Source organism: Ornithorhynchus anatinus, chromosome 20 (assembly GCF_004115215.2).
Source record: "Ornithorhynchus anatinus isolate Pmale09 chromosome 20, mOrnAna1.pri.v4, whole genome shotgun sequence".
Taxonomy (NCBI): Eukaryota; Metazoa; Chordata; class Mammalia; order Monotremata; family Ornithorhynchidae; genus Ornithorhynchus; species Ornithorhynchus anatinus.
Window position 1 is genome coordinate 4,166,405 of NC_041747.1, and position 27,408 is coordinate 4,193,812.

At 45.9% G+C, this 27,408-nt stretch overlaps 1 protein-coding gene across 6 annotated transcripts in view; it reads right to left on the reverse strand.

The window, feature by feature from the left end:
• STARD13 (StAR related lipid transfer domain containing 13) overlaps window positions 1–27,408 on the reverse strand; it is a 245,975-nt gene that overhangs the window by 51,994 nt on the left and 166,573 nt on the right. The window contains exon 1 of one of the 6 annotated variants that reach the window (XM_007668514.3): window positions 5,244–5,335. The exons of the other annotated variants lie outside the window; for them this stretch is intronic. The gene's annotated coding sequence lies outside the window, so the exon portion shown is untranslated. Of the gene's footprint in view, window positions 1–5,243; window positions 5,336–27,408 lie in introns of those variants that run through there. 6 annotated transcript variants of the gene reach the window in all.

The window sequence follows — 27,408 nt, forward strand, 5'->3', positions numbered from 1 at the left end:
AGAACAATGCGAATACTCTTCTCTCTTGGAGAACTACCTCATGAATCCCCGATCGACCTTTCACGTTCCCCTAGGCCGATGCCTCCCCTGGACTACACCCAGGTCTCTGGTTATGTATCCATGTTGATGCCCCCCACTGCTGGATCCCGAGCAAGTATTCAATTGGATGGCCACGCCTGTGTTACTACTGATTACTGGGATCAAACGTTTTTTGAGGGCAAGGATCCTGATGTCCCCGGGAACAGTGCCCACCTGGAGCACTGATCCACTCTCTGAATGATGGGTGGTGATGGCACAGGGCTAGGTAGCTCTCGAGCTATCAAGAGTACAGAGGAGGAGGCTAAAGTACGAAGATAAAGTGATTTGCCCAATGCCTCATCCTGCAAATATGCATATCCAACTGTACAAACATTTATTTATGCTAATAGTAGTAATAATGCCATTTGTTAAGCGCTTATTATGTGCCAGGCACCATTCTAAGCACTGGGGCAGATGTAAGAAAATCGGGTTGGACGCAGTCCCTGTCCCACATAGGGCTCACAGACTTAATCCCCATTTTCCAGACGAGGGAACTGAGGTACAGAGATGTGAAGTGACTCACCCAAGGTCACACAGCAGACCAAGGGCAGAGCAGGGATTAGAACCCATGACCTTGTGACTCCCAGTTCCTCACTCTATCCACTAGGACATTTTGCTTCTCATTTCCCTAAGGCAAATATTCCTCTGCTCGTCTTCCCCCAGTAGAGTGCAAGCTCCTTGGGGAAAGGGAAAATGCCTTGGGTTTTTGTTGTATTTTTTGCAGTGCTTAGTACGGTGGACTGCACTCAGTAGGTGCTCAGTAAATACCATTATTATGGCTGCCACCACCATCACCAAGACAACGACTCACGCCTTGGCAGTGGCGAGGTAGAAGCTTAAATTACACCTACCAATTCTCAGTTCAGGCCACAGCCATTACAGCCCGTCGGTGAAAGGCCATTTTAAGTATTCAGACGGTTTATCCTGATCCAACACGCAGAGGCTATAATGACAAAATGGCTCTACTCCTGCCATGTATTCGATGTGAAAAGGGATTATATAGGAGCTTACAGAAACTGCCTTGGTCGACATAGTTTTCCCCACCGTCACAGAACAAGCACACTCGGTTTCCTTCTTTTAATGGCCCTTCGCATCGGCTTGATGGGGAAAAGTCTAAAGTCCTACTATTCGACATCTTCCTGCCACGGTCCTGCCAAAGAAAAGGTTGGGGAAATGATCTCTGAGGGCTCTTTCCGGCCCTGTGACTCAGTTGCTTCTCTCCACCTGACCGAGGACAGGTGGAGACACTTCGTTTCTGATACATGCAGTTGCAAATTAGGCCACGATGGTCACATTTTGGGAGTTTTTCAGATTTAAAAGGAAATTTGTTTTCGTTTTAAAAAAAGCAGCAGCGTAGCCTGGTGGACAGAGAGAGGGCCTGGGAGTTAGAGAACCTGTGTTCCAATCCCGGCTGTGCCAACTGCCTGCTGTGTGACCTTGGGTGAGTCACTTCACTTCTCCATGTTCCAGTATCCTCAACTGTTAAAATGGGGTTAGACTGTGAATCCCATGCGAGAGAGGGACTGGGTCCGACTTAATTAAACTGTATCTAAACCAGAGTTTAGAATGGTATTTGACACGTAGTAAGCACTTAACAAATACCATTAAAAAAAGGAGATTAAGAAACGAATAGCAAGTTTGGAAATTTTGTCCTCGGTCATAAAAATCACAATAATGAAGACGGTACTTATTGAGCACTGACTGGCTGCCAAGGATTGGTTTAAATCCCAGAGTTTGTACAAGATAGCCAGACTGGACCCAGTCCCGGACACATATGGGGTTTACAGTTTAAGAGATAAGGAGAGCATGGAGATCTCTGGATGCTTGTTTCCATCTAAATCATTGGGGGCCACGATACTAACTTCTCCATCAGGCAAGTAAGTATTTATGCCATAGGTGGAGAGGTCTTACTGTCTGAAAATACCCCATCAACCATGTCTTCACCCAGGGGCACAAAGGCCACTCAACAGATGGGTGCAGTCCCGATCAGGCTAAGCATGGGGGTAACTGTGCGTGTGGTCTCTGCTTGAATGGCTGCCTGAGACTTGCTGCTCTGCCTCTCAGCCCCTCGATCAGCAAGTTTCCGTTCTAAATTTTAAGCTGCTCCAACCTACATCGAAGGGAGGGCTTTGTTCCCATCCCAGGGGTTCCAGGTGTGGGAGCCCCATGAACCACTCACAGACATTTAGAAAGCTCAGGGTCAACTGGCTTGCTTTGATTCAATGGTGCCCAAAGCCCACCATCGGAAAATTGTCAATCCTAGGATAGAGAAAATCCTGGAAGGGTGCCCAGCTCGGATGCACACCAGTGAAGAGACGTTAAGACCCAACCAACTCTGCCATGCCAGCACTCATTCACTGCTTTAGGAATCGGTTTATTTGTTATTTTCTTCATCTATTTGTGCTTGCTATCTTTTCTCACGCATATGTATTCTACGTCCACCATCTTACGAAGGTTTGTTTCCTCCCACCTGAGTGTACGTTTTCTGGAGGTCAGAGGCTGGGGATTGTACATCTTCCGCATGTTACCCTACTGATTACGAAGATGAGATGAAAGTATTCACTTTCCTAGGGCAGAAAGCTCAAGACCTGGCCATGGAGTACCACTACCCATCACAATGTGGGCTTGAAGACAGGGGACATGTGCCTAGTTAGTGTCATATGCTTAGTACAGTGCTTAGGTGCTCGATAAATGCCATCGGGCAATCGACTGCCACAGGCAAGAATTGCAAAAAGGGGAGAAACCACGCAAATGGTTTGGCCAAATATTCAAGAAGGCCTTAACCTAGGTCCTAATTAGGATGGATAGGAAAGTCAGTCAGTGTTCAAGTAATGAGGAAAAATGTGTCACATCTTGGTTTTGTACTTCCCAAGAACTTAGTACAGTGCGCTGCAACCAGGGGGTGCTCAATAAATGCCATCCCTATTAGATCTGGTTCTATTTCAAAGAAAATTATGGAAGGAAAGATCTGAAGGTCCAAAACACTAGAATGCTTTGAAAAGTAGGAAAGCACACTAACAAGTAACTAGGCATGCTCAAGTGATCTATTTGGTTTCTAAAGCAAAGAGTTGCCAAGATACAAGGGGCAAAGATACTGTCCAAGTTGGTACTGGAAAATATTTTGTAATCTCCACTTACTAAAAGAATAATTGAAACAGTAATGCTAAAAAAGTCCTTTGTTCCAAGAAGTTCAAAGCACTTTACTTGCTTATCTTGTTGATACTCAAATCGTCTTTGCTAGACAGAGAGCATGGCAGCATTATTATTACTCTTGTTTTAAAGGGAAAATACTGAGGCAGAGAGATTTGATTTCCTTCCCTAAGGATACACTGCAGGCCTTCCCAAAATTTGGGACCCGTCCCCGGACTTTTAACTCTTAATCCATTATTCCAAAATGTTCTACCAGAATCTGACACACCATGAGAGAAATGGGTAAACTGTCTTTCATGGTCAGCACTGGAAAATATGACTTGGGAGGAGTTGGGGGTGGGGGGAACACCCCCATCATCTCAACACCTGGTGAATATTTAACACTAGACACTTCTTAAAATAGTTAATCTATTATATACTGTACATTCTGGCACAGGGAAGCGAAATTATACACCATAGATGGTGCCAGCCAACCACCCAGAATGTCACACCTACAGCTCCAAATAACTGTGTGTGGAGTACGCGCTTAAGTTACATGGAACTTTATCTAGGATACCGTCTCTCGCCAGAAGGAAATGGCTAAGCGCCTGAAAAGACAGGACAAAACCTTCCGCTTTTCACTCGCTGAGACCTCAAAATAGGAAGAGGCAAAAATATGTCCTTTATTAAGAGGTCTACGGCAACAGCTGACAAGAAACCCTATGGCTGTCATTAAAGGTACCATCTTATTAATAAAAAGGACGCGAGTGTTCACAAGATGAAACTATCAGGAAGACTGTTAGAAAAAAGGAAAATAAATTCTTTTTTCAATTGTCCCCATCATCAACTCATGTGCTCCGCTTTCTCCCCACACCACGCCCCCTCCACTCCCTTACCCCCCGCCCCATGCAAACAAAATCAATCAGCAGGGATTTCTGTAAAATACATAAAACAGTCATCTTCCAGACTCGACCAGAAGATAAATGATTCCAGACATTGGATTGCAGCCACTTTCCCACACATGCTACGGGGTTTTGTCATCCATATTGGGCCATAACCCTGAGTGCTTTTGCTTTCTGTGAGTTTGCGGCCAACGCGTCTACTTCTGGCTCAGAACCGACAGCACGTTAAAAGCGAGGCAAAATAACACCCATTTTTTCTGGTTCTGAAGAAGAGTCTCAAAGGTGTCCCCTTAGACACTTTTCATACATTTTTTGCTATCGCTAATGTAATCGAACTAAATCTCAGAACCCGTTGGAAGTGGTCCGATTCCCGCCTCCTAAACCATAGGGGGTCGAACCCCAAACCCCAACCATTTAAAGAGGTGCAACAAGTAATTTGTCCACAATGATGTCCGATGCCTTTTTAACATGAAACAACAGGACGATATTCTCCCACGGTTTTGAGTACTTTTGGGTTTGGGGGGAGCAGTGAAACAGGGGGACTTTGGAGAAAGAGAGGCTGAAAGGGACATCACAAGGCAGCTTCAGAAACTTCTATTTCCTTACCAACAGAAAGAACCCCAGTAAAAAATAACGATAATGTGTTGTTGGGAGCCGGGTGTGGGGAGACGGGAAAATCTGAAGGTTCATGCAGGGCACATTTTATTCAAAGGGATGAATAAGCAAATGCAATCTTTCTCCTCTGTCCCCTCCTCTCATCTAAGAGCCAAGTTCCTCTCTCATCAAAGTTAGCACTGAGGAAAGATTCTCACTAATACTGCACTTGCCTGCTGCTATAGAAAAAACAAACAAGCCTTAAGTCAATAAAGTTCTACAAATAGCCCTCAGAAGTTGAGCTAGAGTGCTGCAAGCCCCTTTTGCCCGTTAGACGTAGTCAGTGCTTTAAAAAAAACACCAAAAAACCCCAAATAATCGCACAGGGACTGCATTTCATTTTTTCCAAAAAGTGTTCTGTCCTCCTGAGTCTGAGATATTTAAGAAAGGAATCTGCTTATATTTCAGTCCCACCCTTCCTCATTAAACAAGGAAGTAATTGCTATACAGAACAACCGACACCACCGGATACCAACTTACTTTGTCTACAACTGTCCTTAGGCAGAAGGCCGTACCACTGAACCCAAATCACTTTCTTCTTCACTTCAGTTTCTGCTTTCTTGAAAACTGCTTCTCAGAGTCTGACAGATGGCTCCTCAGCCACTGGCTGCCTCCTCCCCATTACAGTTCCCGGCTAATATTTCCACGATGCTTCCCTGTTGTCTGTGAACCTGGGTTCTACTTCATTCCTTGCTTGATCGATGGTCTGTCTGCCTTGAGGTTGGTCTTTAGTCCCGCCCCACAGCTCTTGGAGAAAGGAAAACTCACAGCTGGATTTCCTACAAATCATCCCATGGAGCGCTGGGCTGCCGCTCCAGGATCTCACTCGAACTTGGAAGACAATCATTCACCTTAATGCCGCCCACACCGGGCTCAATCAGCGACTCATTTCCCCTTAAAGGCCCCCTCTGACCACGCTTAGCGGGAAGGGAAGAGAGGCAGCGCACTGAGCCCAACTCTCCGCTCTCTCACGATGGGCAGCCCCGATTGGAAAACGGCGCCTGGCAGATTTAATTGCCGGATTGTGGGAGCCAAATCCAGTTGTGTAACACTGTCTCGGGAGGACCCTACAGCAGAAGACAACGCTGCGGAAAACTGGTTTATGTAATTGTCTGTCCTGAAACAAAGGTCTTCATTCTTACAGAGATAAAGTGACTCCCCAAGGAATTGACTCTGCTTTCATCCCCCTACTGTACTAACAAGCGCGGTGGAGGGAGAGAATGCACGGTATATGCCTTCGTCGCTCAGTGCCAAGAAACTGGATCGTTCTCATCGCTTATACGCAAGTGAGGACTAGCAGACGGCTACCACTCTATACACTTGAGGACCGGCCGTCCATCCCACCGACGTGACCGAAATCCCACTCCATCAACAGGCTAGAGTTAACGCCAATCCCCGTTTAGACTGCGAGCCCTTTACTGGGCAGGGAATATCTCTATCTGTTGCCAAACTGTACATTTCAGGCATTCAACATATAACATAGTAAGCGCTCGATAAATACTAGTGAATGAAGGGATGAAGCAGTCGTACTTTTTTCCGAGCACTTATTACGTGCAGAGCACTGTACTGAGCGCTTGGGAGAGTACAACGCAACAGGATTAGCGGACACGTTCCCTGCCCGTAACAAGCTTACAGTCTTGAGTCCTCCAGTCTCTGATGTGGAGAGTCGGAGAGGTGAGCCTCACGGAGGGCGGAGACTGTGCCTGAGTTGACTGGACTCTCCCTGCCCCAGCGCTTAGCACAGAGGAAGGGCTCAACAAATACGACAATTAGCAGTATATTCACTCATTGCCAGTTCGGCAAGAAACAAGGTTCACATGTTCTCTGGATCTCTAGATGGGCCTCAACGATTAAGTGGGCTGAAACTGTGGAAACCAAGAAGAGAACCATTTTATGGGCAATGTGAAGCGGCACAAGGTGTTGACAGGGGATAACAGTGATTCAGTTACGGGGGGACATTAGGGCTGGAGAGATTGTCTGTAGATGAACTAACTCAACCGGTCCGGCACCTCGGTGTGAGAAAAATGTATTCGCGATTCACCCTCCATAGACCCTACCTCCCCAGACACATAAATACACCCACATGTCTCCGTTGACACAGACGCGCGCACACACTCCCCTATGCAGGGTCACCTGACTCAGAGACCTCAAGCTGTGACAAATCCAGAAAGACACACACGCTCACAGACACAGACGTAAGCACACACACCCACACAAACATATACACGCCTTCAAGAACGAGAGGCAGAGTGACAGGGAAATACCGGGACAGAAGAGACTCAGCAGACCAAGATAGAACCTAAGAGAGAAACCCGGACTGGAGTTAGGAAACGGAAACAGGGATGGGAACAGAAAATGGAGAAAAACAACGAGAAATACCTCATCTATCCAATCTGGACAGAGACTGGCACTGCTGCTAGATGCACGAGAAAACCAGCAAAATGTCTGTTTGAGAAGTAGGCTAGCTAGTGCAGGTACAATGCTTGGCACATAGTAGGCACTTAACAAAAAAATGACCATTATTATTACTGTTATTACACTGTTACTCTGGATTGAGCAGCAACATAAAAACTGAGTAAGCAGCGTGGCCTAGTGGTAAAATTATGTGCCTGGGAGTCAAGGGGGCTGGGTTCTAATCCCAGCTCCACCACTTGTCTGTTGTGTGACCTTGGCCAAGTCACTTAACTTCTCTGGGCCTCAGTTTCTTCATCTGAAAAATAAGGATTAAATCCTACTCCCTCTTACTTGGACTGTGAGCCCTGTCTGGGACAGGGATTTAACAAATATCATTTATAAAAAGCAAACAAATGAACAAAAACCAGGACCTAATCCCAGCTCTGTCATTTGCCTGCGATGTGACCTGGGGCAAGTTACTTAACCTCTCTGAGCCTCAGTTTCCTCTTCTGTAAAATGGAGATTAAATACTTGCTCTGCTGTAAAATAGTGATAAGATCCTTGTGAGCCCAGTGTGAGATTGGGACTGTGTTCGATCTGACTGTTGTGCGTCTGTACTAGTGTTTAGTCCAGTGCTGTGGCAGGGTAGCAAGTGTTTAATACACAGCATAATCGTTATTTCGTCAGTGTCGGACCAACTCGAGAAGTGTCACATCTGCCCTCGTTTCTCTGCTGTAGTGCCATCATGGAATCTTTTGCGTTAGCAGGCTCAGCTGCACAGCCCAGGGAATCTATTCTGCTAGAGCGTGATGTGAGCAAAGTGAAGCAGTACTAGAAAACAGCCTGAGGACCGTCAGTTCACCACAGGAGTAAGGTATCTACAAACGGGAGAAGCAGTGTGACCTAGTGGAAAGATCACAGGCCTGGAAGTCAGACGACCAGGGTTCTAATCACAGCACGGGCACATTCCTGCTGTATGACCTTGGGCAAGTCGCTTCACTTCTCTGTGCCTCTGTTACATCCACTGGACAATGGGGATTAAAGACTGTGAGTCCCAAGTGGGACAGGGACTATGTCCAACCTGATTATCAGGTAATATCTGATTATATTACCTGGCACGTAATAAGCACTTAACAAAATAAAAAAACCCCAAAACACATGGACTTTAAAGTGGTGCGTGTTCAGCTTCAGATCAAGTACAGTCTGTAAATGTCAGGGCTGGATATTTCTCCCAGTACAAAAACAAGTCATGAAGATATCTGCCTTGTACATTTTTCAAACTCAAGGAAGGATGAACTTCTAGTTTGCTTTACCTAATTTGGGAGCTGGTGAGAGGACGGGGGAAAATGGTTTGAAGTCAGCAGAAAGTTAATTGTGTGTCCTCTAGTCTGGTAATTAAAACCTGGAAAACGGATCATCAGCAGGAAGAATTTACTTCTGTAAACAAAAGGTTCAGAAGTATGCAGTATGAGAGAGCACCAATTAAAATGTCTCATCAGCTTCTTCAGGAGAGAGCCGGTGTTTAAGTAGCCAATAGGAAGTGGAGGAATGCTCTTTTCTGGCTTGGGGTAAAGGCTGTGAAATACCACAGTTCAGAACCTCGACAAGGGACAGTGAGAAGGTGACACAAAGCATAAACTCTTTCAGTTGTGCTATCTGCATCGTTGTCACCCATGGGGTACCAGAAATCTGAGGCGCTGAGGCTGGGGATCATGCCTACCAATGCTATGATACTTTCCCAAGCACTCAGTACAGTGCTCTGCACACAACAGCTGCTCACTAAATACTACTGATTAAAAATGATTCATTCAGTCGATTGTGTTTACTGAGTGCTCACTGGGTGCCTAGCATGTTTGCACGCAGGGCCCAAGCATAGTACGGGGCTCTGTACACAACGGGTACTCAGTAAATACTACTGATCGATAATGGTGGGTGCAAGGTTGGAGGGAGAGTGAGTTCTACGGAGTTAGCTTTACCCAGTGAATGGTCCCGCAAGAACATGACTCCCACAGTTTAGGAAACCCGGGGGTTTCTGCTGGTGCACTTTTAATCTAGGCATCGGCCTAAGGAATTTATTTTTACCTACTCTAAGCAGCTCTGCATTAGATTTCTAAAAATCTAAAAAGGTCTATCCCTCCCCCTGACTCTTTCATTCTGTATAAAGGGAATGAAATTCTTTTACAAAAGCAGGAGGACCTTGATGAGTTAAGTCTGAACTCCACCCATGAGCATCGATTAATAAAAAGTCCCCCCTCGCCCCCCAAAAAAATCGATTAAAAACTTCTCTTCCTTGTTTGTACTTATTACTGCTTTCCATAAGTACCAACTCTTTGTGTTTGGATCAGACACATTTCCAGTCCATTTGAGAATTTCCTCTTGGAAATGTTTTCCAAAGGCCTCTGGCATCCTACGCTTCCAAGACTAATAGCAAGAGGTCACCCTTCCCTGATTCAGCTGTGAAGTGTGGGTGGCCATTAAGCGACCCTGGCAGCTGTGAGGTATTTGCTAACGTGTCTGACTTTTAAAAGTTCTTAATCGTATTGATCGGAGGAGGCGAGCAGCCCTGACCACAGAAGCTTAGCTGCTCCATGCTAATGGCAACCCTAATCCCAGTGCTGACAGTCTGGAGGGGTACACGTGGCTGCCAGCTCCCCGGTGTATGGGGGGCCTCCTTCTACCAGCTCCTGGGGGCAGTGAACAAGCTGGGAAGCTGCGGGTAGAGAGAGCGGAGACACTAATGAACGGGTTATTCTTGGGTATTCATTCGCTGTCCTGGAGGAGTACGCATGCGTACTTAAGCACCTGGGAGAGTACTATATAGCAATAACTTATTCTGCACACAGAAAACGCTCAATAAATACGACTGAAGTAAGTGTTCGATAAATACCATTGATTAATTGATTCCAGACATCACTATATAGTCTCCCTGGATCACAAACGCTATTTCACAATTGCTCAGGGAAATCCAGATGTCAAGGTACAGTAGGCTGTTAGAAAACATCTTTCCTGAAAAAGTTTACTTTGTTATGTCAAGGCAGAGCTGAGAAACTTCACAGTTACAAAGAGGTCAAGAAAAAAAGTGGAAAATCTCAGTATTCTAAAATACCAGAATTTGACAAATAACCAGCTGAATTCTTCCCTCCTCACCCCCAGAGGAAGTAACAATACATATTTTGCGGCTAGGGGTGGGGAGAGAAGGGAGCGAACCTCTCTTCTGCTCTTCTATCATATTCTCTCCTAGAACTGGACATCTGCCCAGGGCAGGCTTATGCCAAGTGCTAAAAAGAAATGACCACAGTACAACATACAAGATGTGGAAAATGCCTGGCTGGTGAGAAAGTACAGCGTGGCTCAGTGGAAAGAGTCCGGGCTTGGGAGTCAGAGGTCATAGGTTCGAATCCCGGCCCTGCCACTTGTCAGCTGTGTGACTGTGGGCAAGTCACTTTAACTTCTCTGTGCCTCAGTTTCCTCATCTGTAAAATGGGGATTAACTGTGAGCCTCACGTGGGACAACCCGATTACCCTGTATCTACCCCAGCGCACAGAACAGTGCTCTGCCCATAGTAAGCGCTTAACAAATACCAACAACAATAACAAAAAAGTACATGGACAATTTATCAATTGCCCTTGGTTTCTGGAAGGCATAAACAGCATGGGTCTGTCAGTCTCCTCCTTTAGATAGATTATAAATTTGGCCAAGGACCATGCCTCTTCCCAACTGTTTGTCTGTCCTCACTCCCTCCCCCTCTCAGTCTAGTATCTGCAAAGTGCTTACTGTGTGCCGGACACTATACTAAGTGCTGGGGTAGATACAAGGTAATCAGGTTGGACACAGTCCCTGTCCCATATGAGGCTCACAGTGTTCATACCCATTTTACAGATGCAGTCACTGAGGCCCAGAGAAGTGAAGTGACTTACCCAAGGTGACAGGGCAGCCAAGTGGTAGAGCCCGGAGCGCTCTGCTCCCAGCAGGCACTCAGTAAATACTCTTGACTGTGGATTTAAATGGACCTTTCGCTGTTAACAGGCCCAGCAGGTGGACACTTCTATACAAGACTCAGGAATAACACTTTGTCTGTCCCTACTGGAAATGGGGGATACCAGCCCTGAAGGGATCTTTTTGGAATCCTGTCACTGAAAAGTCCACCGTCCTCCCTGGAGGGAGTCTTATCGTCCAGTTTCAGAAGAACTAACTGCTTACTGACTAATGCTTCAAACTATGTAGAAGCAGTGTGGCCTATTGGAACGACTCCAGGCCTGGGTGTCGGAGGACCTGCATTCGAATCCGGGTCTTGCCACTCTCCTGTGTGACCTCGGGCAAGTCGCTTAACTTCTCTGTTAAGGTGGCTTCCTCATGACCCCTTCTCCTTCCTACTCCGGCCCCAAGTGGGACAGTAACTGTATCTGACCTGATAACTTGCATGTGCCCCAGAGCTCAGAACAGTACTTGTCACTTAAGTGTTCAACACACACAATAATAATAAGTAATGGCACTTACTGAGCTCTTGCTTAGGGTAATACACTGCACTAAGCCCTTGGGGAAGTACAACAGAAGCTCGGATAGCTTACGGTGCGGTGCACAGCAGGAGAGGCAGACAAATAAATATTTACAATTAGAGGAAATGGAAAGAATGACTGGCTGTACAATTCATTACGGATTTATACATGAGTGCTAATTCCAATGACACCTAGCTAGCACCACTACCAAGTGCGAAAGAAGTACTGAGAACTTTATTTCCTCCTTCAGGGCTCTCACAGCAGTTAATTTCTGAAGGCAGATCAACGACTGATAAGGCAGAAGTCAGACTATTTACTCTAGAAGTACTGGAGGGAGAAATCAGAGCCGCTATTTTCAGCATTTACTGGTGACCCAAAGAAGCTAAGATGAGGTTTTTTTTATGGTATTTGTAAAACACTGAACTAAGCACAGGTTTAGATTCAACCTAATGAGGTTGGACACAGTCCATGCCCCACACGGGGCTCACAATCTTAATCCCCAATTCAGTGAAGCAGGGAAAAATTAAGTGACCTGCCCGTGGTCACGCAGCAGACGAGTGGCAGAGCTGAGATTAGAACCCAGGTCCTTCTGACTCCCAGGCCTGTGCTCTTATTCACTAGGCCATGCTGCTTCTTTGACGAGGTTCTCTATATTCCAAGATGGTACTATTGACGGGGAATCCTCTTCATGCGGGCGCATCTGGCTGAAAAAGGACCGGTGCACTGCTGTCCCTTCTGCAATTGAGGACTGATCTTGAATAACAACTATGATAATAATAAATCTATTATGCTGATAATTGTTAAGGGTTTCTACGTACAAAACACTGGGGTAGATAATACACTATAATCAGGTCAGGCGTGGCCCTGTCCCTCATGGGGTTCCGGTGTCTAACTCGGACGGCAATCCGCTATCTGGGGTACCTTAGTAGGCTGTCACTTATCTGCATGCTCACTGTAGGTAGGGGTTGTACTGCCCAAGCGCTTAGTAGAGTGCACTGCACACAGTAAGCGCTCAATAAATACGACTGACTGACTGACTGAATTTGAGATGAGTTTCCAAACTGGCGGTCGGGGTTCGGTTTGTGGCAGGTTGAGTTAAAAGCTTGTGCGGCTCTTCGAGATGCCCACTAGAGGCCGTGAAGAGCTCACGTTCTTTCCGGAATCCAAAGTTCTGTCACCATGCCAAGGACAAAAAACAGAAAAAAAACTGGATTCGCCGACATCAAAATTTTAGGTGCGGGGGGAACGAGTCTGATTGGCAGACATTACCCCCTACACCCCTTCTTTCTCGGTGTTGAAAGATTATCTGATTTAATGGACGATCAACGGTACAATGTCATATTTGACATTAACACCCTCCAAAGCCACAGGAACTGTTTATGTGTTCCATTCGAACACCACCTTAATTGGTCAAGGAGTTTGGAGTCACTTTTCTAGTAAAAGTACCCAGCTCTGTCAGACAGTTTCTTCAGCAGGAATCAAAGGCGGATGAAGCCCAACAGGGTCATTAAAAGTCAAAGCAGAAGGCACTGGAGGAATCAACAGATCAGAGGGGACCTGGGGAAAGGGCTGTTCTCACTCAAAAGGTGGTGGGAGGCATTTTTAAACACAACATCAGACGGTACACCAGGTCAGAGTAGAATAAGTCTTATCGTGAATACTAACAATGACTAATTACTACTACACTTGCCTAATACTAACGATGACTAATTACTACTATACTCGCCCAAATGCGTGCCCTGCACAAAGGAGGCATTCAGTAAACAGGACTGATAATCAGTATTATTATGGTACTTACTAAGTGGTTACTAGGTACCAAGACCAAGGAGTGCTGAGATCCTGGAGAATGGAACCCAATAAAAGGGGAAGAACTGGGAGAGTGCTGAGGAATGGCCTTTTCATCTGTGGGCAGGGAATATGACTGTTGGGTTGTACTCTTCCACGTGCTCAGGACAGTGCCCTGCAAACAATAAGTGCTCAATAAATCAATCGACTGATTGATCAGTACTTACTGAGTTCTAAATATGGGCAGGACACTTTACTAAGCGTTTGGGAGAGTACAACAGACACGTTCTCTGCTCGGGATGAACTTGCGGTGTAGGGAGGGAGACGGACATTAATATAAATCAGTAAGTAACGTACAGAACCCACTAACAGCCAACCAGCAGCTCTTCTGAGTAGCGAGATCTGCTCATGAAATGAGCGGGGTTAGCGTCTGTTATGCTGTGAGGCTGAGATTCCAGTAAAAACGCATCAAGAAGTTATATCTGTGGCAAGTGATAATCTCCACTCAATGTCAACTCTGAAAAGCAGGCACTCCGTTGGCCAGAGATTTCAAAAATCATACAGCTTAAACACACAGCGTTCTCCTCGGTATGACTTGAATCCCACTCATGGAGTTGACAGGTTTTACACATGTGGGATTAAGGGAACCGGCAGGGCGGGATGGATACAGGATTTGAGGAAATGAGCCGCTGTGTGCCCCGAAATTGTGACATGGCTCTTTCTATGTTTCTGCCTCTCTCTCTCTCCCTCTCACTCTCCCTTTGTGTCTCATCCAGTCTCCGCTTCTGTCTCTCCTCCTACCCCGTCTCCCTCTTTCTCTGAGTCGCCCTCTGGATCTGTCGTCAGGGAACATGTCTACCAACTCAGTCACACTGTACTCTCCTGTTAAGTACAGTGCTCTGCACCCAGTAAGTGCTCGGCAAATATGACTGATTGATTGGGTCCCTCTCAGTACATCTGCCCTCCCGTCAGCAGGCATCTTCCCTCCAAGGAGAACGCTGGTCATGTGGTCTTAGATGCCCTGTCTCTGACAGAGGCAGCCTCTTTGTTTCACAGAGCAGTTTCAGTTTAATGGTTTTGTAACCCTTGGTCTTTTTGGTGGGGAGAGGGAGGGTGGCGGGGAGGGGGGTGGTCTGTCATCTGTGCTTTGCTGCCAGAAGCGGAGCCTGAGACAAGGCCTGTGAATTCGGCAGCTGTTGTGGCTGCTCCGTGGTGAAGTCCAGGTGCCTGGAGGCACTTGGGAGAACCGAAAGAACAGAGGGTTTATTAAACCGGGGAGGGAGTTTGGAATTTTTGTGAGCAGGTGGTCAGTCCGCATGGGGAAAAGTCTTGGGTTTGCTTCGCTTTAATACTTCAGCGAGTGGTAAACCGTCGAATCTGATGCCTTCCAAACAAGACTTTGTCCATATGGGCAGGCTCATGGACAAAATATTTTCATTCGGGGCAGGCCAGCTTGAGACCTCTAAAGGCTTGATTGCCCACCAAGACAACAGCTCTGAGCATAAACAAACCTCGGGATGGACATGACTTCTCTCTTACAAATAAACAGTCGAGATGAATGGCTGCGTTTCTGTGAATCACCGAAGTGAAAGGGTCACAAGGAGTCATGTGAGCCAGTCCCCTGCCTCCAAGCAGAACCCTTAATCCTCTCGAGATAAATGGCAGCCTATTCTCTTGTTTTAACCATTTGCTGGGCTGAAGATCGCCTAATCCCCAGAGGCTGTTCCAGTGCTGAATCTTGCTTTAGATGGAGTGGTTCCTCTACGACTAAACATAACTGTGGTATTTGTTAAGCGCTTACCATGTGTGAAGTGCCATGCTAAGTGCTGGGATACATAATCAAGTCTGACTGAATGCCTACTTGCTGCACCGAAACCCATTTGCTCTCTGCTCTCTCTTCTGAGATAGGGAGAGCTAACATTTTAAGTTTACTCCTGGCTTCCCCCTTTAGATTGTAAACTCGCTGCGGTCAGGGAACCTGTCTACCAACTCTGTTACATGTGTACTCTCCCTAGTGCTCAGTTCAGTGCTCTGCACAAAATGATTGCTCAATACATATAACTGATCGATTCCAGGCCCAGCTGGTATCATCTGCAAACCTCATGAACAGTCAGATTTCTCCGGTATCATGGTGGCTCTGTTCTTGCAAAATCCTGCAGTATGAAAAACTCATAGAGCATTACTCATCCCATCTCTTCCGGTCATCATGACTCGCCACGTCCCAAAAGGGTGACATAAGACTATTTCCCTAATGGTGTTCTCGCCTAAAAGTGCAGTTAAAAACTCGGGTGTGTTCAAATCCACAATATAGATCACTGATAAACATAACAGGTTGTCCCATGTGGGGCTCACAGTCTTATTCCCCATTTTACAGATGAGGTAACTGAGGAAAAGAGAAGTTAAGTGGCTTGCCCAAGGTCACACAGCAGACAGGTGGCGGAGTCGGAATTAGAACCCACATCCTCCGACTCCCAAGACGGTGTTCCAATGTCCATGTGAGCAGGGAACATGTCTCGTGCTTCACATTCTCCCAAGCAGCTCACTGCACCCAGTGGGTGTTCAATAAATGCCAATGTTTGGAGTCTCAGGAAGCCAAAGAAAAGAAACTAAAAGGGAAAGCAAATCTTTCAAGAAGTTTGTGGCTCTGGAGTCTGGGCCCTATGAAGCATGCTAAGCTCCTTGTGTTCCTAGATCTTGTCTTATCTAATAAGAATAATGACTTTTATTAAGTGCTAATTTATGCACTAAGTGCTGGGGTAGATGCTCCATTATTGAGTTGCACAAGGTGCCTGTTTCACACAGCTTACAATCTACCTCATCCCCATTTTACAGGTGCAGAAATGGAGTCACAGCAGGCCAGTGGCAAAGCTGAGGCTAATAACAATAATGATGATGGTATTTGTTAAGCGCTTACTATGTCTGTCCTAAATTCTGGGATAGATACAAGGTTATCAGGTTGTCCCACATGGGGCTCCAAGTCTTAATCTCCATTTTACAGACGAGGTAATTGAGGCACAGAGAAGTTAAGTGACTTGCCCAAAGTCACACAGCTGACTCCGGGTCTCCAGACTCCAATACCTGGGCTCTTTCCAGTCGGCTTTTACCGCTATTGTATTCTCCCCAGAGCTGCGTATTGTGTTCCACACACAGTAGTAGGTGCTCACCAGATATTACCGATGAGCCTTATTTCTCCACTGACAGGAAGTAATTAACTGCGTTGATTGTAAGGACGCCACATGCCTTTGGTTCCAATCAGAGCAGCAGTGACAACTCTACTGTACCATCCCTAACGCTTCATGCAGTGCACTGCCCAAGATAAGCACTCGGTCACCATTTTCTACAGATTGGCTGACTGTTAACCTCAGTTCCCTGGCCTGAGGTCCCTCCCAAAGCGCTCAGGACGGTGCCCGGCACATGGTAAGGGCTTAACAAATACCAGCATTATTATCAGAGAGGCAGAGGAAACCACCAACCACATGTAGGATAGAAGCATCCCCTCCCCGACAGGAGAGCTGGGCAGAGAGCGGGGGACGAGCTCGGCCTTAGCCCGGGGAAAGACGTCCAGCGGTGAGCAAATCGCTCGGGTCCCGGCTCGGTGGATACCCTAGGAAGCTTCCAGAATGTCACTTCCTAAGGAAAAATAGGGTTGGGGACCAGTTCAATAAACCAGCATCTTGAGTGACTCATTTTTTTCGGCAACATAATTGAAGCACACAAATGGTTGAATGCCCCCTGCCTGGGGCGGGGCTGAGAGGGGAGGCCTGAGGTGCGCATGATTGAGTCTGAACTTTAGCCGTGGGGATGGGACGGAGTCTCCGGCAGAGAATTAAGTTACTAATCTAATTTTCTTACCGCTGAGGCCAGTGGGACTGCCACGGACCGACCAAAGGGACGTTCTTCGTTAGAGCCTCTCGGGGCAGGACCAGCTCCTGGAGGCGATGGGACACCATTCAGAGAGCAAGATGGATCCCAGGAGAGAAGCAGTAGTAGTAATATTAATAATAATAACCCCAATAATAAAATAGTTGTAGTAGGGGGTATTCGAGAAGCAGCGTGGCCTAGTGGATTCAGCACAAGCCTGAGAGTCGGGAGGACCTGGGTTCTACTCCCGGCTCCACTGTGTGACTTTGGGTGTGCACGGCTCAGTGGAAAGAGCACGGGTTTAGGAGTCAGAGGTCATGGGTTCTAAATCCCGGTTCCACCACCTGTCAGCTGTGTGACTTTGGGCAAGTCACAATTTCTCGGTGCCTCAGTACCTCATCTGTAAAATGGGGACTAAGACTGTGAGCCTCATGTGGGACAATCTGATTACCCTATATCTACCCCAGCTCTTAGAAGAGTGCTCGGCACATAGTAAGCGCTTAAGAAATACCAACATTATTATTTCACTCCTTGGGCCCTCAGTTCCCTCATCTGTAAAATGGGGATTAAGACTGAGAGCCCCGTGTGGGACAGGGACTGTGGCCAACCCGATTAGCTTGTATCCACCCCTGCTATGAGTACAGCGCCCAGCATATAGTAAGAGCTTAACAAAAAACATTAAAAAAAAAAGTTCTCAAACTGGTCTTTACTGACTGCCCTTTGGGTAAAATGCACTGTGCAAAACACTTAAGAATAAAACAAGCAACTGACACATTCCCAGCCTTCAAGAAGCTTCCACTCTAATGTTGGGGATACACACAGAAGTATTTACAAACACGGTACCCGAGACTTGAAGTTTTACTGTGGCATTTTGGGCTAAAATATTCTGCAGTGACACCAAAGACACACTTGCTTATAATTTAGGTCCAGTCCTGGATAGCGTTAGCCTGCCTTAAAACACCCAGCTCTCTTCTGAACATGATCTCTGCTCACAGCAGTAAAATTTCACAAAATAGACACAAACACCGCATCTGTCTTTATGGGAGCAACGAGTATAGCAAATCCTGCAAATACAATTCAGGTCATGAATCGAAGCAAAACTAATGGGAAGCGACTTGGGGTGATCAAATAGTCTTCTTCCTCCCCTTCAGAGAATGCGTGCTGTGGTCATTAGGTTCCATTTTCCTAAAAACCTATTACTTATTCATTCAATTTGTAAAAATGCCCCTACTGTACCACAGGCACATATATCAATTCCTGGCATCAGTGAGAAAATAATGGCACTCACGGTTTCCATTACTGCCTCCTTTCCCCCGCCCTCACATTTAAAAACCAGAAACATGCTACTCTTGACAAGTTTCTCTGTTTCTCCACCAACATATTTGTTTGCTTAGGTCCTGGTTCGCCCTCTCCACTCCAACACGATCCCAACAGAAAGAAATGCTGCGGCATCTTCGATGGGACACCATTTTGGGTTTTGTTCATCGAAGCCGTGGGGGTAAGGGGAAAGAAGTCAAGACTGGCGACTAACTAGATGGCATGCTCTGAAAACGGACTGGGTCCATCCCTCTAAACGCTGCCTCTTATGGACTTATTCACACTCTCCTCGGCACTTGGTCTTCAATTATTGATTTTGACTACTCTAGTTGGTAGATATTTGAGTTTATCTTCCCAAAGTGTAACCTCCTTATGTACAGGATCTGGGCTCCTTCTTTACTCAGTCCTTCCTAACTGCTTAGTACAGTGCCTGGCACTGGGGGGCATTCAATAAATGCTGTGGCTATTATCGTCACCTCTATGCTACCCCTCTAAAACTGTTGGGAGTTGGAAGACCTGGATTCTAATCCCAGATCCATGATTTGTCTGCTGAGTGACCTCGGGCAAGTCACTCAACATCTCTGTACAGTTTCCTCAACTGTAAAATGGGGATTAAAATATCTGTTCTCCCTCAGACTGTGAACCCCATATAGGATCTTGTATCTACCACAGAGCTTAATAAAGTGCTTGGCACATAATGATACACCCCACAATTCTCCTCCTCCTCCTCATCATTACTATTAGTTCAGACTGCTGTGGGTGCCAGCTTTTGGTGGGGAGGGGAGAGAGGACAAAATTTGGAAGGGGTGAAGCTCGGAAACGTTAGGCTCTGGAGGGAAGCATTACTTCTTTGGCAAGAAGTAGAGGGCCCTTATGCGGGCTGAACACTTCCTTACTGGAATTGGAGGGAAGAGTTAAGGCACCACTCAAAGGGGTCGATTTAGGCTCTGGGAGAATGGAGCTCAACAATCACGTCAAAATTCAGATGGGCTCTGAAGGAATGGAAATCAATGACTAAAATGTAGTGAGCACTAGAACACAAAGGCATCAGGATGCATAAATGGTACAACTATCAGGGAACACACAGCTGGTGCTTAATACAGTGCCCCAGTGCTTAGTATGGTGCCTGGCACATAGTAAGCACTGAATAAACACCATATTATGTTGCAGAGGCTGGGTTCCTGAAGTACCTCACACCATGGCAAACCCTCGACACAGCCTTCCCACCAAAGCCGGCACCAGATGCCCAGGCACAGCTCTTCCTTACGACGCCAAGGCAGGCTGGATCCGGGCAGACGTGTAGCTCGGAACAACTTCCCCTAGTTCTGTAATCGCAGTTTAAAACACGGTATGTCGAGACGCACACCTGTTCTGACAGAGCTGACTCTTTCCACAACTGGAATGTGCCTTTTGACACCCTAACTTATTTTTCTTCAGCAACTGATCAGAGAACCACGATGATTCTGGAGGGGTCCGATACATCAAACTTCCGGTCCAGCTGAAGGATTAAACAGAACGAGGGTTAAAATGTTCATAGGTTGAGGGGAACGTATGTTTAACCAAGGCCCACTGTGGAAGTATGCTGGATGGTCAGCAAAAAACCAATTACGCCAGTTGTATTTTGGGACCGGGAAAATTCATTCTCCTCTGACTATTGCATCTAAATAGCCCTGGCCTGCCTACTTGCTCGTAGCACTCGGTGCCGGGATGGTAACACAACTGGCAGCGACAAAAGAGGATGAGTAGCGCTGTGTCAGTCATTCGCACTAGAATCGATTCCTCTGCACAGATTCATAGGCCGAAGTTGAAGGATCAAGGCTCCTCTGGCACTTTCACTGGTGGACTCCATCTTTTAAGATTGAGTACTTTTACATTCATCCATACGCACTAATCTGGAGTGTGTGTCAGGAACATGTTACATGGATCAAGAAACACACAAAAAAAATTGGGGAATCATTAAAGCCCATCCCCAAAACAGATGCTTGCATAAAGCTGCCACCTAGATAATTTGTGCCTTTTGTCTAACTAAATCTGCTTTTCCGTCTCTGCTTCATGTTTACTTGAGCCACCATTCATTAATTTCCTGCCTGGACGTAATTAAAATTGGCAAGGCGAGGCTAACCTTTATCACCTACTCTTCTTGATAAATGAGGGATTTTAATAAAGATCCAATACTTGACAGCCTAGGTTTAAATGCTGCCAAATTTGCTTTGATCAACTGAGCGATGGACACTAACCCAAGAACAAAACACTAATACGCGAGTAATTGGACACTCCGCCGGGAATTATGGGCCTGTCCCGGATGTCCAGTTTGTACAGGAAGGAGATCACAGATCCCAAATTCCAGATATTCTCCCTTTGGGTCTCTGTAGCAAAGAGGCATTTGGGGAGACCAAAGAGTTGACATTTCCACTAGACAGCAAGCTCGTTGAGGGCAGAAAATGCATCTTCCAACTCTGTAAAAGTGTACTCTCCAAAGTGCTGAGGACAGTGCTCTTCTTACACTAAGCTCTCAGTACGAATAGAATGACTGATATACTCCAGGAGGATAGGGATCATGTCTTTTCTATTCTAATTCTATTGTGCTCTCCCAAGTACTGAATAAAAAATCTGCTCAACTGAGACACTCAATAAAAACTATTAACTGATTCTCATTTCTCTGCTCCTCTCCCTTCAGAATGTCATCATTAAAAAAAAAAAAAAAGACGTGTAATTCGGTTCTCTCGTCAGAGTTTGTGGACCTGGTCGTTCAAGGTGTTAAAATAAATCCTTCCTATTAAAACTTCTATTCTACTACTCATTTCCTAGGACATGTTGTCTTCAAAATGCACATATATATCTGTCTTTTTTTCTAAGATAGCCCTACTGATGGTTAGATTCTACTCAAGAGTGCAGGTACTAAAAAAAAACCTGGTAGATGGTGGGTGCCAGTTGTGCAGAAATCAAACAATAGTATTTATTGAGTGCCTGGGTGCCGGTCACTTGACTGAACTAGACAGCACATCAGAATTAGTAGATACGATTTATTGATTGATTACGATCCCTGCCCTCAAGGCGCTTTAGAGAGACAATTAAACAAATCACAGAGAGAAAAAAGTAACAAGAGTATATTTATATGTACATAAGTGCTAGGGGGGCGGGATTCCTACCCCGAGGTCTCCGTAAATGGGGGCACCGCTTTCAAGCTACAGAACTCTGCCAAAGGAGCTGAGGTGGAGGGAGACTGGATGCTGAAGACAAAAACACCATCTAAAAAGTCTGGGTCCCATACGTGAACCGGACAAAGACCAGCTGGAGACCGGACCCGTGGCCAAGGTGGCAAACTAGAGGAAACCAGTCCTCTCGAGTCTGGTTTCTAGCCACTGGAAAGCTACCTTTAAATAAATTAAACCCAGAAGGCAGTTTAATTTAACTCTAAAACCACCTGGAATAGGGGGCCAAAATATTTGGATTTATTTGCCAAGACCACTGGTGGCCATAAGCAAGGGCAAGGGAGGGCCACGACTGTGACTCACAGTTTGTTTTCAGTGAATTGGTTACCTGCCTGCATCTCGATTTCTTTCAGACTGTGGGTCAAGTCACCACTCTCCTTCCTGATACCTTCCGTCCAAAACTACAGCAATAAATCATTGTCTCCAGAGGATGTTCTTGGACCCCACTTTGGGGGCTTGTCAATGCTTTGAAGAAGGACACAATGAGCGAGTTCAAGATTGCCTGAGACTTGTCAAGCTGTTAAAACACTTGTGCCTTAACCTTATTTCAGTGCTTGCCTTTGCTGAATGAATCACACTGTTAGGACGCAAGATCAGTAAAACTTCTTTTCCTGGCAGGAGTGATTCATCCAGCCCAGCTGCAGTCGTCACTAGAAAGCCACGTGCGTTGAGCGTAGTCATTTTTCCTGAATAGCCACTGATTTGTGAGGATTTGGCCTGTGCCATTTATTTATGTATTTCAAGACAGGAAGTGCATAAGGCAAGATGGTGTCAGAAATACGTATTAAGCCGATAGGTTTGCAGTAAGCGGACACGTGTTTACTTTCCAAATGTTTTTCTTCTTACCAAAAGAAAATACACAAGGATATTAGCTGTTTATGTGAAATTTAGCCATGCCTGGAGGCTTGTTGCATTCTTTTTCCCCCTCTTGTTTTAAGCTGCATTACACAGAGCTCCTATGTTTGACAGGGTCTACTTGTAAGAATAATGCTCAGTCCCCTTAACTTGTCAAATAAGGCAGGCTAATCAAAACTCAGTAATTTCCAAGTACCACAAATCAGAGCAAAAAGACACCTAAACCAGTGTCACAATAAAAACATCAATTTTTCTCACTGTGTGGTAACTTTTAACTTTTTGAAGTTGTAGCATACAGGATGCCTACGCTGAGTCTCTCTAACATGGGGGGGGGGTATGTTCCCGATAAACCCCAAGTTCAGGGAACTTGGCCTTGGCACGCGTACCCAGTCGTTTCTTTTGCCGTCATGTCGCGCTCTATCCAGCCTCTCGCATGTTATTGGCAGAATTTTCCCTAACCCCATTCTAGCTGAAGCACAAGAACAAAACAAAATGCAGATCATCTAGACCCCCTTCCGTTAAGGACGTGTCCAGTATTTTAATTCTCAGAACCCAGCCTGCCTCCGCCATGGCTCCCGTCGCCGAGTGCTGGGCTCGGGGGTGGCGACCGAGTTCCCTCAGACCTGGGAGGGGGAACGAGGGTTCTGGGGCCAGTGGAAGGTATGGGGATTCCAAAGAAAAATACTCTACACTGGGTTTTATGATTCAGGTTGAATAATAACAATGATAATTCTGGTATTTGTTAAGTGCTTACTATGGACCAGCCACTGTACTAACCATCGTGGTGGACACAAGCAAATCAGGTTGGACACACTCCCTGTCCCACACAGGGCTCATAGTTTTAATCCCCATTTTACAGATGAGGTAACAGACACAGAAAAACAAAGTGACTTGCCCTACGTCACACAGCAGATAAGTGGTGGAGCTGGGATTAAAACCTATGACCCTCTGACTGGCAGGCCTGTGCTGCATCCACTACACCACGCTGCTTCTCTGAGCAGCTCTACATTTTTTTTAAATGGTATTTGTTAAGTGTTTACTATGTGTCAGGCACTGTACTAAGCACTAGGTTAGATACAAGCTAGTCAGTTTGGACACAGATCATATTCCGCATGGGGGCTCATAGTCAAATCCCCATTTAACAGATGAGGCATGGAAGGCCCTTGCTCAACTAAAGAGCAACAACTGCACAAAACGTGTTCATTAAGAGGTCATCTAAGAGGCAGTTTGGGAAGATTTGAGCAATTTTAAATAAGTCACTGAGTACTACCTTTTTTTTTTTAATTGTTGGGTCAACTATCACCCCACTGTAGTGGGGTGCTGGTATTTCAGGGGGTGGAAATGCCAAGAGTGAAGAAGCACGGCATAATGGATAAAGCAGGGGCCCAGGAGTCAGAATGTCAGGGGTTCTAATCCCAGCTCCACCACTGGTCTGCTGTGTGACTCTGGGCAAGTAACTTCACTTCTCTGTGCCTCTGTTACCTCACCTGTAAAATGGCAATTGAGACTGTATCCAACCTGATTTGCTCGTATCCACTCCAGCGCTTCGTAGAGTGGCTGGAACCCGGTAAGCGCTTAACGGATGTCAGAACTATTATTATTCTTATATGGGGGCTGGCCCAAACTCACAGAGCAGGCAAGGGGGAGAGTGGGAACGGAACCTGGGTCGACTCCAAGTCCGTGGTCTTTCCACTGGGCCACGCTGGTGGAAGAACTATTACAGAATTGGTGGGGGTGGTCAGGTTTGTGATGGTTGTTTTTTTGTTTCTGTTGGTTTTTTATGGTATTTGTTAGGCACTTATCAGTGTGGCAGGAACCGTACTAAGAGCCGGGGTAGATGTAAGTTAATCGGGTCAGACGCAGTCCCTGTTCTGTATGGGGCACGCAGGCTTAACCCCCATTTTACAGATGAGATCCTGCCTCACCGTTCATTGGTAAACGAGACCGAAAAACCACCACAGCCTTCATAAGTCCCCGGGTTTTCAAACTAATCTCAGTGGTGCCCAGGTTAATGACCAGCTGCCAGCCTTTCTCGCAACAAAATGCTCTAATGACTGATTCTTTGCAACTCACTCAAAATACAAAGCAAATTCTTCTGGAAATGTCATTTATCCTCAATTGCAGCGATGTGCCTACATTTAAATTAGCATGAACAAGTAAGAACAAATTCACAGTGGATTTATGACTAGCGTTCTTTTTTGCTGTGAGTGACATGCAATAAGCATTAGTATTTCATTTTGTAATTTATGACAAATAAGCTGGGGGGCTTTAAAAACAAAAACAAACTATCCACGATTTTGGAGGAGGGTCAAATTGATCCCCTTCCCCTTTCCCTTAGGTGGTTCAAAGAATAGAGAGGGGTCGAGGGGCAGTCCTCTGACGGTTGATGTGAAATAGGCACGTATTTTAATCTGATTTTCAAAAGCCAACTTTCTGGCTCATCTCCCTGACCATAATAATATCAAAGGCTCAGGTAGATTTCAGTCACCACATTTTTCGTTGTTCTGACTCAAACGAATACTTAGCTCGGTGAAAGTGAATGCTTTGCTTTGTATTAGCAAAAAGGCATCCAAGTGGCCAAGGCACTGGAAGTGACACAGGTGCCTTGGAGGGTAAACCAGGGCAATTTATTTAGTACTGACAGATGTTAAACAACAAATTCATCAATTCATCTCCAGGACTGGAAACCAGAGTGGGAAAGGCCACTGAAAACTGTTATTTTAAAGATAAACTATTTTAAAGATCCACTAGGACTTGAACGAAAATACGGTTTCTGGCCAGGTAAATAAGAAACAAATTGTAGTAATAATAATAATAAAAATTATGGTATTAGTTAAGATCTTACTATGTGCCAGGCACTGTACTAAGCGCTGGGTGGATACAAGCAAATAGGAATGGACAAAGTCCCTGTCACATGGCGGGCTCAGAGTGTCAACCCCCATTTTACAGATAAGGTAACTGAAGAACAGAGAAAAATAATAATAATAATGGTGCCATGTGTTAAGCGCTTACTATGTGCAAAGCACTGTTTTAAGTGCTAGGGGAGATACAAGGTGATTAGGTTGTCCCCTGTGAGGCTCACAGTCTTAATCCTCATTTTACAGATGAGGGAACTGAGGCACAGAGAACTTGCCCAAGGTTACACAGCAGACAAGTAGCGGAGCCAGGATTAGAACCCATGACCTTCTGACTCCCAGGCCCATGCTCTATCCACCAAGCCACACTGCTTAGCTCTTATGGGCTTTGTTAAGGGTCGAGGCTGATGGATGAACTCCACATTGCTGAGTTGGTTCTGTCCTAACAATCATAATAAACGCATACACAATTAAAGAGCGCATACTGAGGGACCCTCTGTATGGAATATCGAATTAGGCAGGTCACATGAGTCAGCATGATTTAAAATAATCTCTTCCGGCCAGAGAGTCACTGCAAAGTGTATCATTTCTTTTCAGGAATACTATCAGAGAAGATGCTATCTCTTCTCCTTCCTCAGGGTGACAGAAAAATCGACAGATAGGATAACTGTTTCGGAGAGTTTTGCTTTACGTAAAAGCTCGTCTCCCGCCAGAAGCAGCCACGTAAACGTCGTGGAAAGACGTTAATAGTGGGCAATGCCAATAGGGAGGTCACAGATGAAACTGGCAGACACGATGACACTGGTCAACAAGGGAAAATCAGGGAAAAAGTAGCAACTAAGCACAAGGATGCTACTCTCCACCCCTTGTTCGGAGTCAGCTCTTCTCAGGATTCCTAGAGCAAATGTTCAGAAATCAGCTGTTTTTAAAAAGGTTAAACTCATGTTGATTACCCAAAGAACTGTCTGTGCGATCTGGGGCTGGGTCATATGGAAAGGGGCTATCACTTTAAATTTTTCCTAATCTCTATTCCCTGCTGCTTGGCAAGTCTCATGCCCTCTTAGCTAATCTCAGTTTCCTGCAATCCACTGCTGGGTCATATCTACCATTTACCAGCCCCGGACTCTGGGACCTGGGGCAAGTTGCAATTTCTGGGTCAACATCGGCACTGGTGAGTTACTGAGCAACTACTGTGTGCATCTTGGGATAAACACGATAGAAGGAAAAGCTGGGTTTCTGCCCTTAGGAGTTGAGAAGTTGGTTTTTCCACCTGAAACCGGTTCCTTCCTAGCTCACAGTGAGATTAAGTATAACGTGAAAAATATTTTTAAGCAGCAAAGGCATTGGAGTATTCGTCTTGTTACCCTGAGTCCCCATGCCACGCCAGCGAGGCCTAGGCGAGAGAACAAAAGCCTGGGAGTCAGAGGACCTGGGTTCTAATCCCGGCTGTGCCAGGCGCTTGCTTTGTGAGCTTGGGCAAGTTACTTCACTTCCCTGGGCCTCAGTTCCTTCCCCTTGACTCTATTTATTGCCATTGTTCTTGTCTGTCCGTCTCCCCCGATTAGACCGTAAACCCGTCAAACGGCAGGGACTGTCTCTATCTGTTGCCGACTTGTTCATTCCAAGCGCTAGTACAGCGCTCTGCACATAGTAAGCGCTCAATAAATACTAATGAATGAATTATAAAATGGGGAGTCAATACCTGCTCTCCCTCCTACTTAGACTGTGAGCCCCAGGTGGGACAGGGATTATGTCTGGCCTAATTAACTTGTACCTATCCCAGCGCTAGTACAGTGGTTAACACACAGTCCTGTAACCTAGGACTGTTTGCTTGGGGTGTTGAGGTGATCCAGGGACTACTCCCTCCAA